The sequence below is a fragment of the Pelophylax lessonae genome (assembly GCF_965119305.1).
Source record: "Pelophylax lessonae genome assembly, chromosome: 1".
Taxonomy (NCBI): domain Eukaryota; kingdom Metazoa; phylum Chordata; class Amphibia; order Anura; family Ranidae; genus Pelophylax; species Pelophylax lessonae.
Genome location: NC_138768.1, coordinates 722,943,209 through 722,957,407, shown reverse-complemented (window position 1 = coordinate 722,957,407; position 14,199 = coordinate 722,943,209). Strand labels below are relative to the sequence as shown.

The window sequence follows — 14,199 nt, the reverse complement described above, 5'->3', positions numbered from 1 at the left end:
GAAGATATCCTTAGGAAAATCAGCCATATGAATAGTTCACGTTAGGACATGGGTGTCCAACCTTTTGGCTTCTCTGGGCCACATTGAGTGTACAGAAATTCTCTTGGGCCGCATATAAAATATATACTATTAAGTTAAGGTATATAAGTAATAAAACGCCGCCGTGGCTTTCCCGTGCTGCTGCGCCCCCCCCCCCCCCCCCAGCACTAATTTAACAAGTGGATGATCCCCTCCGAGGCTGCCTCTGTGGCCATGCCCCTGACTCGACTTCCTTCCTCCCCAGCAAAAAAAAAAAAAAATTGTCAGGGGACAGTGGGCCGCATTGCCTGCGGTTCTGGGCCGCAGGTTGGACATGCCTGCGTTAGGATGACTGGTATGAATAATCTCATCTAATGCCACTTTCGATCTATCAAATAAATCCTGTATAATTTACTAAACCAGAGTTGGTATCGTACTGTCACGGGTAAATCTATATATAGATGGTATGAATACAGAGTGTATAAATATGTGAATGTATCCTAATAAAGGCAGTATGCCAAACCCAGCTACCATCTGGTGAATTTATATGTATCATAAGCATCTCGAAGACTGACGTTAGCCTAGAAAAGTGAATGTGCCTGAGACGTTGCAGTCTGCAATAAATATACTGCTAGAGATGTAGTATTGATATTTGGGTAGAAAATGAAGTTGAGTGTACTGTAATAGTTAACTGGGGGGGAATTATGACAAGAATCACCTTTATCAGTTGGAGAAGTAAATGAGCCATTTTTTAATCTTTCGTTGTACCTTATGAAATCCACCATGTGCCCAACTTACAGCCAGCTTTATACAGTGGGTATAGAAAAGAATCACCTTCTTATAAAATAATCACATTTTGTTTCTTTGTAGCCTAAAATGAAGACAGACACAGTTTTTGTTTTATCCAGCTGTATTTATTAGTGCAACTTATAACACGCAAGTGAAAAATATAACACCAACAATCATAAAAAAAAATAAAAACAGAGTCAGTTAGTTGGAAAATAGATCACCCCCCCCCCCCAAGTCAGTATTTTGTTGAACCACCTTTTCCTTTAATTACAGCCTTTAGGCCCCTTTCACACGAACGATCCGATCAGATCCGCCCGTCAGTTTTTTAGGCGGACCTGATCGGATCCTCCATGCATCCCTGTGGGGCAGCGGATGTCAGCGGTGACATGTTCGCTGACACCCGCTGCCATCCGCATCCAATCCTGTCCGTGAAATCTGGACGGATGGAAATTTACATCCGTCTAGCGGATCGGATGAGAGCGGACAGGCGGTCCGTTCTCATCTAATTCCCCCATAGTGAGCAGCGGGGCTCTCTGACACCTCCCTCGCTGCACGTAGTGTGGAGACAGAGCTGTCATCCGCCAGCTCAGTGGGGATTGACATATCGATCCCCCGCTGAGCAGCACGGAGTCCGCCTGCAGAGGCGGAACGTGTGAAAGAGCCCTATTGCAATATTGCAATATTTGCCCACTCTTCTTTTCAGAACTGCTCAAGTTCAGTTAAATTTGATGGTGACCATTTGTAGACTGCAGTTTTCAAGTCATTCCCCAGATTTTCAATGGGGTTTGAGTTTAGGCTCTGACCAGCCCATGCAAGGACATTCACCTTTTTCTCCTTCAACCACTGTGTGGTCATTTTTGCTGTGTGTTTTGGGTCATTGTCACGTTGGAAGGTAAACCTTCTTCCTATTGACTGCTTTCTGGCAGAGGGCAGCCGATTTTCTCCAAGAATTTGATGGTATTTCGCCCCATCCATTTTTCTTCTATCCTGACAAGTGTTCCAATCCCTGCTGCAGAGAAACACCCCCATAACAGGATATTAACATCTCTGTGCTTTACTGTAGGAATGGTGTTATTTGGATGGTGAGATGTACTGGATTTCCTCCAGATATTTTGTTTGGTGTTGAGGCCAAATAATTCAATTTTAGTCTCATCTGACCACCCTAAATGCACCTTGAAGATTCTAAGGCCACATGGAAAAAAGTGTTCTGGTCAGATGACCAGAATAACATTTCCCTACATGACACTTCAAAAAAGTTGACACACAAAAAAAAAAACAAAAACAAGCAATGTGATGCACAGAAACGTGCATCTAAATCTTGGGCTAGACAAAGAAAATGTGTTTTTTTTTTTTTTCTTCCAGCAACATTGGGTATCTAGATATGATTAAGGCTGCATTCACATGTCAGCGTTTGGATCGCGGGCAGAATTGCCGCGATTCCGCCCGCGATCCGGAGATTATTGCAAATCGCGGGACGCCTGTGCGTTGCCCGTGATTTGCAATAGCCCCCCAAACGCTGAGCGATGTTGCCGCGATTTCCGCCTGCCGAATCACGGTAACATTGCGCAAAAAAAATCGCGGGAAGCAATACGCTCCAAAGAAGCTCTTGTACTTTTTTGGGCGTAATGCGTCCCGCGATTTTTTTTTTTTTGCGCGATGTTACCGCGATTCGGCAGGCGGAAATCGCGGCAACATCGCTCAGCGTTTGGGGGGCTATTGCAAATCACGGGCAACACACAGGCGTCCCGCGATTTGCAATAATCTCCGGATCGCGGGCGGAATCGCGCCGCGATCCATACGCTGACATGCGAATGGAGCCTTACTCTAGAATGGCATATAACTGAAAAAGGGTGCACAGTTCATTGTAATATATAGTATTGTTTTGTTAAAGCTTAAGCTTAAACATATTTTACCAGTAATTAAATATGTCCCACGCCCTGCAGGCTGATGGTTCCTGTAGAGTTCTTCTCTCCAGAGATGCTTGGTCCTCTTCACTGTGCTGCAAGGATTAATGGTTTTGGGTCTGACATTGAAGTACATTAAAGGCCTCCGATGGATGCCCACCCCATTTTGTGCTCCCCTTCATTTCACAAAATGTACCCGGTTTTCTGAATGGGGAGAAGATCCGATCATTCATCTGCCCTTTTCCCACCGGTGCTCCTGGCCCCCTCTAGTTTAGAGTACCCCCTCCCTCCAGTAAGACACTTGGTAGGGGTGGTACTCGTGTGGGCTCTCTTCAGAGCTGCACTATGTGCATCTACTGACACACAAAGTACATCTCGCCCCCACTCTCCACTCCCTCGTCAGTGGATTTGATTGACAGCAGCAGGAGCCAATGCCTCCTGCTGCTCTCCCTGAATCCAATGAGGAGGGATAGAGAGAGAGCAGCCCTGGACCAAGATCAGGCTTAGGTAAGTATTTATGAGGCTGGGGGGAGATGCACCTAAACGTTTTTTTTTAGCATCAAGCTTAAGGCCTCATGCACACTGGACGTTTTTACAGCTGCTGTTAGCAGCGTCAGACGTTTTTTTTTGCAGCTGCAGAACGCCCATCCATGTTATTCTATGGCCTCATGCACACATTAGAGCTTTTAGGAGCTCCAAGTGGCATAGGCGTTTTACAGCTCCAAAAAAAACCCAGGAACTGTGGGTTCAGGAGCTCCAGCGTCAAGCTGCAAAAAACGTCTGACGCTGCTAAAGGCTCCATAAGGCTCCATAACGTTGCTTAACGTGCGTTAAGCCACGTTATACGTTTTTTTTCTTCCATTCAAAATCAATGGTTCCCTATGGGAGCCTATTGATTTGAATGGAAGTCACACCGCAGGTCGGATCAGGGTAATCCGACTTGCGGTGCGACCTGCACTGTGAGAATCTTGAGGGGGAACTCCACGCCAAAATGGGGAAAAAAACAGAGTGGGGTTCCCCCCCAGGTTCCAAACCAGGCCCTTCGGATCTGGTATGGAATTTGAGGGTAGCCCCGCGCCGAAAAAACGGCGTGGGGTCCCCCCCAAAATCCATACCAGACCCTTATCCAAGCATGCAGTCCGGCATGCCAGGAAAGGGGAGGGGACGAGCGAGCGGCCCCACCCCCCCTGGATCATACCAGGCCACACGCCCTCAACATGGGGGGGGGGGTGTGGGTGCTTTGGGGCAGGGGGGGCTCTGCACCCCACAACTCAAAGCACCTTACCCCCATGTTGATGAGGACAAGGGCCTCATCCCCACAACCCTGGCCGGTGGTTGTGGGGGTCTGCGGGCAGGGGGCTCATCGGAATCTGGAAGCCCCCTTTAACAAGGGGGCCCCCGATCCCGGACCCCCTCCCTATGTGAATGGGTATGGGGTACACTGTACCCCTACTCATTCACCCCATAAAATGCAGTGTATGGAAATAACGACAGGAGACGTTTTGGAAAATGTATTAAAAATCTTCATCCGGCTCTTGTCCTCTCCGGGGGTCTTCTCCTCTCCGAGGGTCTTCTGCTCTTTTGCTGTCCGCCCTTCTTGTCTTCTCCTCTCCGGGGGTCTTCTGCTGTCTTCTCCTCTCCGAGGGTCTTCTGCTGTCCGCCCTTCTGCTGTCCAATCTTCTTGTCTTCTCCTCTCCGGTCTTCTGCTCTTTTGCTGTCGGCTGTCCTTCTTCCTCCGGTCCTCCTCCTCCGACGACGTCATCTGTGACACAAGGGGGCGTGGTCTCCCGATGACGTCATCTGGCGGCCACGCCCCTAATGGCTATATAATAAGCTGCAGAGACCAGAGGCCGGCGTAATCGCTGAAGACGTCGTCGGAGGAGGAGGACCGGAGGAAGAAGGACAGCCGACAGCAAAAGAGCAGAAGACCGGAGAGGAGAAGACAAGAAGATTGGACAGCAGAAGGGCGGACAGCAGAAGACCCTCGGAGAGGAGAAGACAGCAGAAGACCCCCGGAGAGGAGAAGACAAGAAGGGCGGACAGCAAAAGAGCAGAAGACCCCCAGAGAGGAGAAGACAGCAGAAGACCCCGGAGAGGAGAAGACAAGAAGGGCGGACAGCAAAAGAGCAGAAGACCCTCGGAGAGGAGAAGACCCCCGGAGAGGACAAGAGCCGGATGAAGATTTTTAATAAATTTTCCAAAACGTCTCCTGTCGTTATTTCCATACACTGCATTTTATGGGGTGAATGAGTAGGGGTACAGTGTACCCCATACCCATTCACATAGGGAGGGGGTCCGGGATCGGGGGCCCCCTTGTTAAAGGGGGCTTCCAGATTCCGATGAGCCCCCTGCCCGCAGACCCCCACAACCACCGGCCAGGGTTGTGGGGATGAGGCCCTTGTCCTCATCAACATGGGGGTAAGGTGCTTTGAGGTGCGGGGTGCAGAGCCCCCCCTGCCCCAAAGCACCCACACCCCCCCCCATGTTGAGGGCGTGTGGCCTGGTATGATCCAGGGGGGGTGGGGCCGCTCGCTCGTCCCCTCCCCTTTCCTGGCATGCCGGACTGCATGCTTGGATAAGGGTCTGGTATGGATTTTGGGGGGGACCCCACGCCGTTTTTTCGGCGCGGGGCTACCCTCAAATTCCATACCAGATCCGAAGGGCCTGGTTTGGAACCCTGGGGGGGAACCCCACGCCGTTTTTTTCCCCATTTTGGCGTGGAGTTCCCCCTCAAGATTCTCACAGTGCAGGTCGCACCGCAAGTCGGATCACCCTGATCCAACCTGCGGTGTGACTTCCATTCAAATCAATAGGCTCCCATAGGGAACCATTGATTTTGAACGGAGGCAGAAAAAAACGCTGCTAACAGCTACTGTGGCCAAACGTGCAATAACGCTAGTAGAAAAAGCTACTGAAAGCACGTTTTTACAGCTGCTGTTTCCCGGCGTTATGTAAACAGCTTTGGAGCACGTTTTTATGACGCCCTGTGTGCATGGAGCCTAAAGTGATTTTAAAGCTTTGAGATTTTTTACCCTAATGCATTCTATGCTTTAAGGTTAAAAACCTTCTGTGCTGCAGCTCCCCCCTAGACCCCCCTTTTTCTTACCTGCGCTGAATTTGATCAAGCGATGGTTACGAGGGCAGTGGCTCCAGCCCCTGTCGCTCTCCTAATTTGACAGATTGAGCCATTGGCTCCTGCGGCTGTCAATCAAAAGCTGTGACACGGGAGTGGGGCCGAGTCAGTGGATGCAGCAGCAGGACTCGTGAGGGAGCCCTTATGGGTGTGCCCCTCCCATGGAAAGAGGCTTTCCATGGGGCACCTGATAAAGAGGAGGAGCCAGGAGACTCCAGAAGAGGGGGATTGAGGCTGCTCTGTGCAAAACCATTGCACAGAGCAGGTAAGTATAACATGTTTGTTTTTTTTTAATTTTTGAAAAATTGTAGGTTTACAATCACTTTAATGTAGAGAATGCATTAAGGTAAAAACCTTTATCCAATACTTATATTTTAGAAAGCAGTTGTCATCCCATAAAAGGAAGTGCCTGAACAAGGACTTTCATGGCAGGCACCAGGTATTCTTTTTAATGAATACTGCTGATTTAAAAAAGATTGAACATTTCATTAATATGTTAAACTCATATGAGATTATAATGATTGAGTTTTGATTGAATTGACCCCTCTTAATGTTACTTAAAACATCGGTTGAGGTAAATAATAAATTCCTCATTGCATAGTGATAAGTGCTGAGAAGAAGACAATGAATAAATCCTGGAAATATAAATAATAATAATAGCACACACATACTATATACCACTATGTTTTGTCCCCACTCATGTGTAATCTAGGGATTAAATGAAATGAGGAAGAAGGATGGTAAGGGGTTAGCTCATCTCTGCGGATGGAAGGAACAGTACATTTTTCTTCTTATTACTGACTTTCTCCCAAGCCTAAAACTAGTTTGTGACATTGACCTTTAGTTAAATGAAGATGCACAGCTCTCTCTCTTCCTTTCACAAGAGAAAGTCTCATAGATTTTCTAATATTCCCTTGAGTACTGCCAGAAAGCACAAAGCATACACAGCGAATTGGTCAATAAGCCGTTAACCATTGTTAAAAGTGACAAGTATGCCGGCTGATTTAAAGCTACAATTGATACTAAAATTGGTAGGTGTATGTACAATGTGAATCATTTCCCCCGAGGTCCTATTCACTTTTTGCTTTCTTCGCTAAACAATCGCAGCATTTGTCTTTACAAGAAGCTCTGATTTGTTCCCGTAGTAAACTTTTACTGGCCTTCCCCGTTTCACTCTATTCTTGTATACAACTTTGCATTTGCATTTAGACAGATGGCATAAACATCTTAACCGTAATACCCCCAAACTGGCCTCGCCGCAGTCACGTAAAGAATTTGCCGGATTCCAGCTTGAAATAAAACATTGCCCACAGGTGCTGCTGTGCTTGAAATCCTGAGGAATTTTCATACAGTTCTACTTCCGCAATATCAGTTAAATTAAAGGTGAAGACAGGACAGAAATTTGTCCCTCGTCATGACAGCTCTGCATGCAGTTAAAAATCTTAGCATTGCAGTCATTTGCTTCTAAAATGGCAAACGTAGAGCTGATAAAAAGTCTGCTGCTGTCATCAAGTGTAGAGTTAGAGTTAGGCCCCTTTCACACAGGCGGACAGTTCAGATCCGCCTGTCCGTTTTTTTGGCGGATCTGAACGGTCCCCCCATGCATCCCTATGGGGCATCGGATGGCAGCGGAGACATGTCCGCTGACACCCGACCCGATCCGATCCGTCAAATCTGGACGGATGGAAACCCTATTTTCCATTCGTCGATCGGATCGGATGAGAAATATCCTCCGATTTTTCTCTCTCTTGCTCAGCGTTCATAACCGTTTTTAGTTGACAGTGCATAAATGTTCACAAAATTACTCACCCGATTTTTTTATTTTTTTTTTTGGGACATTTGTCCCTAGACTTTTGGGTTGTCAGCAACTTCAGATCATGCGCGGTCTTTCGTATCCGATTTTTCACGGATGTACTGCATACACATTAAACGAAAATTGGTCATCTGGGGATGGACGATAAAAATTTTGGCGTTTGTCCCTCCGTTGTTTTTTTTTTTTGTTGAAAATGTCGGCATCGGCTGTTGAGTTGTGTACACACAAGCCGAAAATCGTACGATTTTACCTCGGACGGAGATTTTCTACTAGTGTGTACCCCACTTTAAGCTCCGTACACACAGGCCGAAATTGGGAGACATTGGGCAGTTCAAAAAATAAAACGTCCGACATTCAACCCGTGTGTATGTTACCATGTCTGGATTCTGTTGGATGAGCATGCTGGAAATACAGCAACTGACCGACTCCCAATGAGCTCTGTCAGCCAGTGAAGGAGAGCGCTGATCGGAGTGTTCTGGCTGGGGGGGAGCCGTCCCCCTGTCCGAACACAAAAGCTCAATGGGGAAGATCACTATTACAGCGGCTCCGACCGGAGCTGACAGGTTTTTTTTTTTTCAGGTTGAATGAAAAAAATAACTCGTAGTGTGTATCAGGCTTAAAAAAATATTGACTTTATTTAAAGGTCCTGTTTTAACAGTAATAATTTGATTTAGGTAACCACTGTGTCTAAACAATCAATGCTGGCAAGTAGCTTTGGGCAAAGCAGTAGATTATGGTGCCATAGATTATGGTGCCAGGACATCCTGTCCTGGGTGCCAGGGATCTAGGCACAAGGATAGGATAGGTGAGTATATACAGTATCTCACAAAAGTGAGTACACCTCTCACAATGCCGGACATACAAAATATTGACACATTGGGACCAATTAGAACATTTTCACTTAGGGGTGTACTCACTTTTGTTGCCAGCGGTTTGGACATTAATGGCTGTGTAATGATTAAGCGCACCTGTTAGTGTGTGAAATGCATCTACTTTTGCACTGTTTGTACACTTGGGATGTTCGTTTATTAAACACGAACTTTGATGGATCTTGGAGTGCAGCCATTTCTTCTATATTGATTGGATGCGGAGGCGAGCCGAGGCAGGCTCCCGTGATATCATTAGGCTTCCGGTTCTCACCTGGAGCAGCGAGTTCTTCTTTGTTTGGATATTAATGGCTGTGTGTTGAGTTATTGTTGAGTTATTTTGAGGAGACAGCAAATTTACACTGTTATACAAGCTGTACACTCACTACTTTACATTGTAGCAAAGTGTCATTTCTTCAGTGTTGTCACATGAAAAGATATAATAAAATATTTACAAAAATGTGAGAGGTGTACTCACTTTTGTGAGATACTGTAAAAAGGAAGCAAGAAAAAGATTGAGTTTGTGTTGGGGATACAGGGAAAGTTAGAGTAGACAATATTGTTGCAGTCACTAAAAGGTTAAAAATGGTTCTAAACTCAGATGTTTTTTATGTAAAGGAGAAGTATGCCCAAAGCTAATTTGGCCCTACTTCTCCTATGAATCACAGAAGTGCAGTTCATTCTGTTCGGGCTTTGGAAAGATCCAGACTTTATAGACCAGCAGCTGGCTCAGCCTCTCAGCGAGCTGCTGGGATACTGAGCCAGCCGCTTCCTCCCTTTCCAGCCCAGCCTAGTACTCCAGTAAGTGCTGGAGGGGCAGAGAGCCAATGACTGACAGCCACTGGTTCTCTGCTCACTAATGACTGAGAACCGAGGTATCAGCTGTCCTGTGATCCAGTTCATTCTGCACTCCTGTGACCTGTTTTCAGCTGACAGCGGGCTAAAATCTGCTGTCGGCTGATGTCACTCAGATGGTCCAGGCATTGGAAAGATCTGGACTTTACTTTCTTGATCCACTCAGATGCCTGGACTGGCAGCTGAGTAAGCCTCTCTGTGAGCCGCTGGGAGACTGAGCCAGCTACTTCCTCCCCTCCACAGCCCAGTGAGTGCTGGAGGGGCAGAGCAGAGAGCCGTCACCAGCTCTCCGCTAACTGAAGACTGAGAACCCAGTGATCAGCCTTCTCTGATTGCTCAGTTCTCTGTCTTATTATAGGGTTTTTAAAGAACTCCATGCTTAATGTATGCTCTATATTAAGGTAACCCCCCACTACTAGACCTAACCTGCTACTGTGCCTGTCCGGGCTGTAGCACTGCTCTTTCCTCCACCTCTTCTCTGAGAGCAATCAGTCAAATCCTTTGAGGAAGGAGCTGGGGCATGGCTTGCTGGCGCTGTGTATGTCTCTATGGACGCACACAACCAGGCTTGGGAGCACGCCCGCACAGCTTGCTGAGGGAGCACTCGGAAGAAGAAGGAATGGACAGCACAGCGGGGGATTTCTAAAGGAGACGGAAAGGGACTGCTCTGTGCAATATTGTTGCACAAAGCAGGTATGTATAACATTTTCTTTATTTTATTTTTAATAAGCCTTTAAAAAATTACTTTAAGCTGGCCATACTGACAGGGCCACCCACAGCTTGAATTTTGGGCAATTTAGGAGTGTCTGCTAGCTGTTGAACAGTCGCTAAGTTTCTCATTTGAATAAAAATAACATGTAGAAGTCTGGAAAAAAAAAAACAGCATGAAAACCTTAAAGTACCAAAAAAACCACTTTGCAGCAGTGTTAATTTTGGCAGCAAATTTCAATTTAGTTTTAGTCTTAGTCTTAGGACTAAAATGGCATTTTAGTTTTAGTCCCATTTTAGTCTTCTGCAAGTGTTTTAGTTTTAGTCGTATTTAGTCGACTAAAACTCCAGTACATTTTAGTCGACTAAAACTCATTTCAGTCATCTATAATCGAATGGGTTTTGTTCAATTGTAATTTGTAATGCATTATTTTGGCATTTCTCTACAATTTCCAAACTCATTATATACTACTGCTGGTCCTGGAGTGAAAAATCGAATATGTTATTATTTATGGTATTAAGCTTTGAGCATGCACAAGTGTCAATTTTGGCAGCAAATTTCGATTTAGTTTTAGTTATAGTCTTTTGACTAAAATGCCATTTTAGTTTTAGTCGTATTTTAGTCATCTGAATTGTTTTAGTTTTAGTCATATTTTAGTCGACTAAAATTGTGTTAATTTAGTCGACTAAAACGTTTTCGCCGGTTTTAGTCGACGAAATTAACACTGCTTTGCAGCTTATTTTATTTATTGTTTAAAGAGTTTTGGTTAACAATAAATGAAACAAAAATCATAAAATGAAAGCATTTTTGAGCCATGTTTTCCTTTTGCACTATTAATAAAGTAAACTTTTATTGAGAAAAAAAAAAACTGTAACACGCCACATTTTGAAGAGAAAACATCATAGGCCAATATACCTCCCAAGTTTCTTGCCAGCCCCCTAGACCACCCATGAACTACCTATGTAAATACTGACAAGTCAGAGCTTAGTCATATATCTCCTGACTCCCACACGACAGTGGCTATGTTGTTTAATAGGATGCTGGGACTTTGATTTCTTTACCATTTTTAAAATGACTGAATATTTTTAAGATGGCGATAATGAAATCCACCTACACTGCCTAATGTCCTCCTTGCAGAAGAGACATTTTATAGTGTTCATAACTAGAACTTACAGTGTAAATAAGAGATCTCTGGTTTATCATCATTTTTAGAGTACTATATAAATTTGCTCATTGCCAGTAATTAATGCTTTGCACAAGGTTTCAGAAACCTGTTTGTTCTAGATCTTCAGATACCTGATGTTTTACTCTTCCTATCAGTAGTGTTTTGGTGTGTGTGCTTTTATTTTATGTGATATGTATTGTACTATGTGTGGGTCTGTGCCCTGCATGGTTTTCTACATAGGTGCCTAATCCTAGCTCGTATAGAGTGCTGCAAAGGAGCAGTTAATCAAATTAATTTCAGGAGCACAGCTAGATTCTACAGTAATTTAATTAATGCCAATTAGAAAGCGGCATAGTGTTGCCTTAATGACATTGGTTGATTTGCTGTATGACACCCAGTGGTGTACCCATTCGATTGTATTAATGATATTAGCTGATTTCTGCTGTGCCCCCCACTGGAGTGCCTGGGGTTCAGTTATAATCACCTTCCACTGCTGAAATTAATTTTTGATAAACTACTTATATATTTTGTTGTAAATCTTCCTTGGACATTTATTTGGCTCATTTATACATAGAAAAGCAGAAATACTCCTAAAACCTAATTCTTGCCACTCGCACTAATCCTGGTTGAAGCCAGCTTTATTTATTAAAGCAGAACTTTACCCATAAGAACTTGATAAAATAATAATCTTCTTTAGCAAGGAACATACATTCCACATTAATATTTATGCTACCAAAATTAGTGTGTAAATTGCCTCCAGCATTTTTCTTATTTCTTCTTGCTGGAGGCTGCCATTTTGCTGAAACCCACAGCCACTGACGTTGTACGGACCTGATAGGGGTTTCACACACAATCAGGTGGCTACAGCCACTAGGACTGGTGTAAACCTGACAGGCAGAAGCATACTGGCGGCTGTGCAGCCATCGGATTGCTTTCACACACCTCCCATACCTATTCCCCCCCCCCATGTATTCCGGGCTCCATTTGCCCATCTGCAGGCTCAGGACCAACATTGCAGGTGCCGACAAGTAGAGGGGTGGCAGAAGAGTGGACACGCGTCCGCTTTTCTCCCCCTCTTACTGTGACCCGGAAGGCAATGTGTATGACATCACTTCCCGGTCAGCCTCTGTGTCCACAGATAGTATAGCCGGGAAGGAGTGTATTGTAATGTGATGCACATTGCAATACATTCAGTGGAGCCCAAGGGAGACATGCAGAGTCTTTTACATCCTGCATGCCCCATTAAAGAGAACCTGTTGCCTAAAAATCAAAAAAGAAAGTTATACCCAAGCACATTAAGTCCCCCCCCCCCCCCCAAAAAAAAAAAATGTTGAGCCCCCCCCATCCCCACATATACAGATGTACAAATGTAAACGCATGCATTGGGAGCTCCTGCAGGTGAAAACGTGTGGAGAAAATGTTACATATCGCCGCGCATGCTGGGTTAAGAGCAATAATTCTAGCACAAGACCTCCTCTATAACACTGAACTGATGACCTATAGGAGGCTTTTGAAGCGTCATCTATAGAAAAGATAGGGTACTGAAGTTTGTCGCCATTTCATGGGCCCACACAAATTTTAAGGTTCGACATCTTGGATATCTATTTACTTGGTGCAACCTCATCTTTTATATTTCTCCAAAAATTTGGGTAGTTTATTGCATTTGTTTGCCCTAGAATGTTTGTGTGTTTTTTACTGAAATTGTGCATTTTCTAGACCTTTGCGGTAATATCAAGTGGCGTAAAAAATTGAAACTACGACTATTTTATTCTCTGGGGTCTCTGAAAATATATAATGTTTGAGGGTTTTATGTAACCTTTAGGCCTAAAATGATTATAATGTTTGAGGGTTTTATGTAACCTTTAGGCCTAAAATGATTTTTTAAACGTGTACAAAAAAATGCAAAAAGCATCTCTGGCAGCGAAAGGGTTTAATCTTTAGGCTGTCGGCAGATCGGCCTCTACAAATTCGGCACAGTGCTGAAAAATAGAGAGCAAATGAGCATGTGCAGAGCGAGGTGAGACAGTGCATTACTGAATTTGAAACAGGATATGCACTTATTTTTTAAGGGATACTAAACCCGCGCTTTAAAAAAAATAACAAACATGTTATACTTACATGCGCTATGCAGTTGGTTTTGCACAGATCAGTCCAAATCTTCCTCTTCTTGGGTCCCTCTTCGACTCTCCTGGCTCCTCCCTCCTGTCGAGTGCCCCCACAGCAAGCACGTTGCTGTGGACGCACCCGAGCAGAAGCCGAGCCGCAGCTCCGTGTGTCCATTCAGAACCAATGACGCCGCTGCTGTGTCTCAGCCAATCAGAAGGAAGAGTCCGGAATGGCCTGGGCACTCCTGCACATTGCTGGTTTCGAGATGGGGTTTAGGTAAGGATTAGGGGGCCTGAGGGGGGCTGCTGCATACTGAAGGCTTTTTATCTTAATGCATAGAATGCATTAAGATAAAAAAAACCTTCTGTCTTTAGAATCACTTTAATCTTGTGACTAATGTTCCACTTAAAGCGTATGTAACATTTACTCCACCTTTATAATATATTTTACTGCAACAAATTCAAGAGTTTCTTAAGCCCCATACGCATGGGCTGCTGGGTGATATCAAAAAAACCAGCCAACATTCAGCTCGTGTGTAAGCCAGCTGGTCCGACAGAAGCCAACCGTTTGGCTGGTTCCTGTTGGAAGAGCATGCTGGAAAACTAGCAGCTGACCAACTCCCAATCAGCGATCTCAACCATTGGCGGAAATCGCTGATCGGAGTGTCCTGGGGGGGGGGGGGGGTGCTCAGCAGGTGAGATCGCTATACTAACTTTGGATAGTTAGTACAGCAACTCCAGCCGGAGCTGACCGTTAGTGTGTACCAGGCTTTACAGTATTGCAGTTTCTTCAATAAATGGCAATGATGAGCATGAAAAGTTGGGAAAGGTCTTGATAAACA

The 14,199-nt window shown here is 45.0% G+C and overlaps 1 protein-coding gene across 7 annotated transcripts in view; it reads left to right on the top strand.

Moving 5' to 3' along the window:
• Positions 1-14,199, top strand: part of FAT1 (FAT atypical cadherin 1) — a 430,056-nt gene that overhangs the window by 146,919 nt on the left and 268,938 nt on the right. The gene's annotated exons all lie outside the window — the stretch shown is intronic.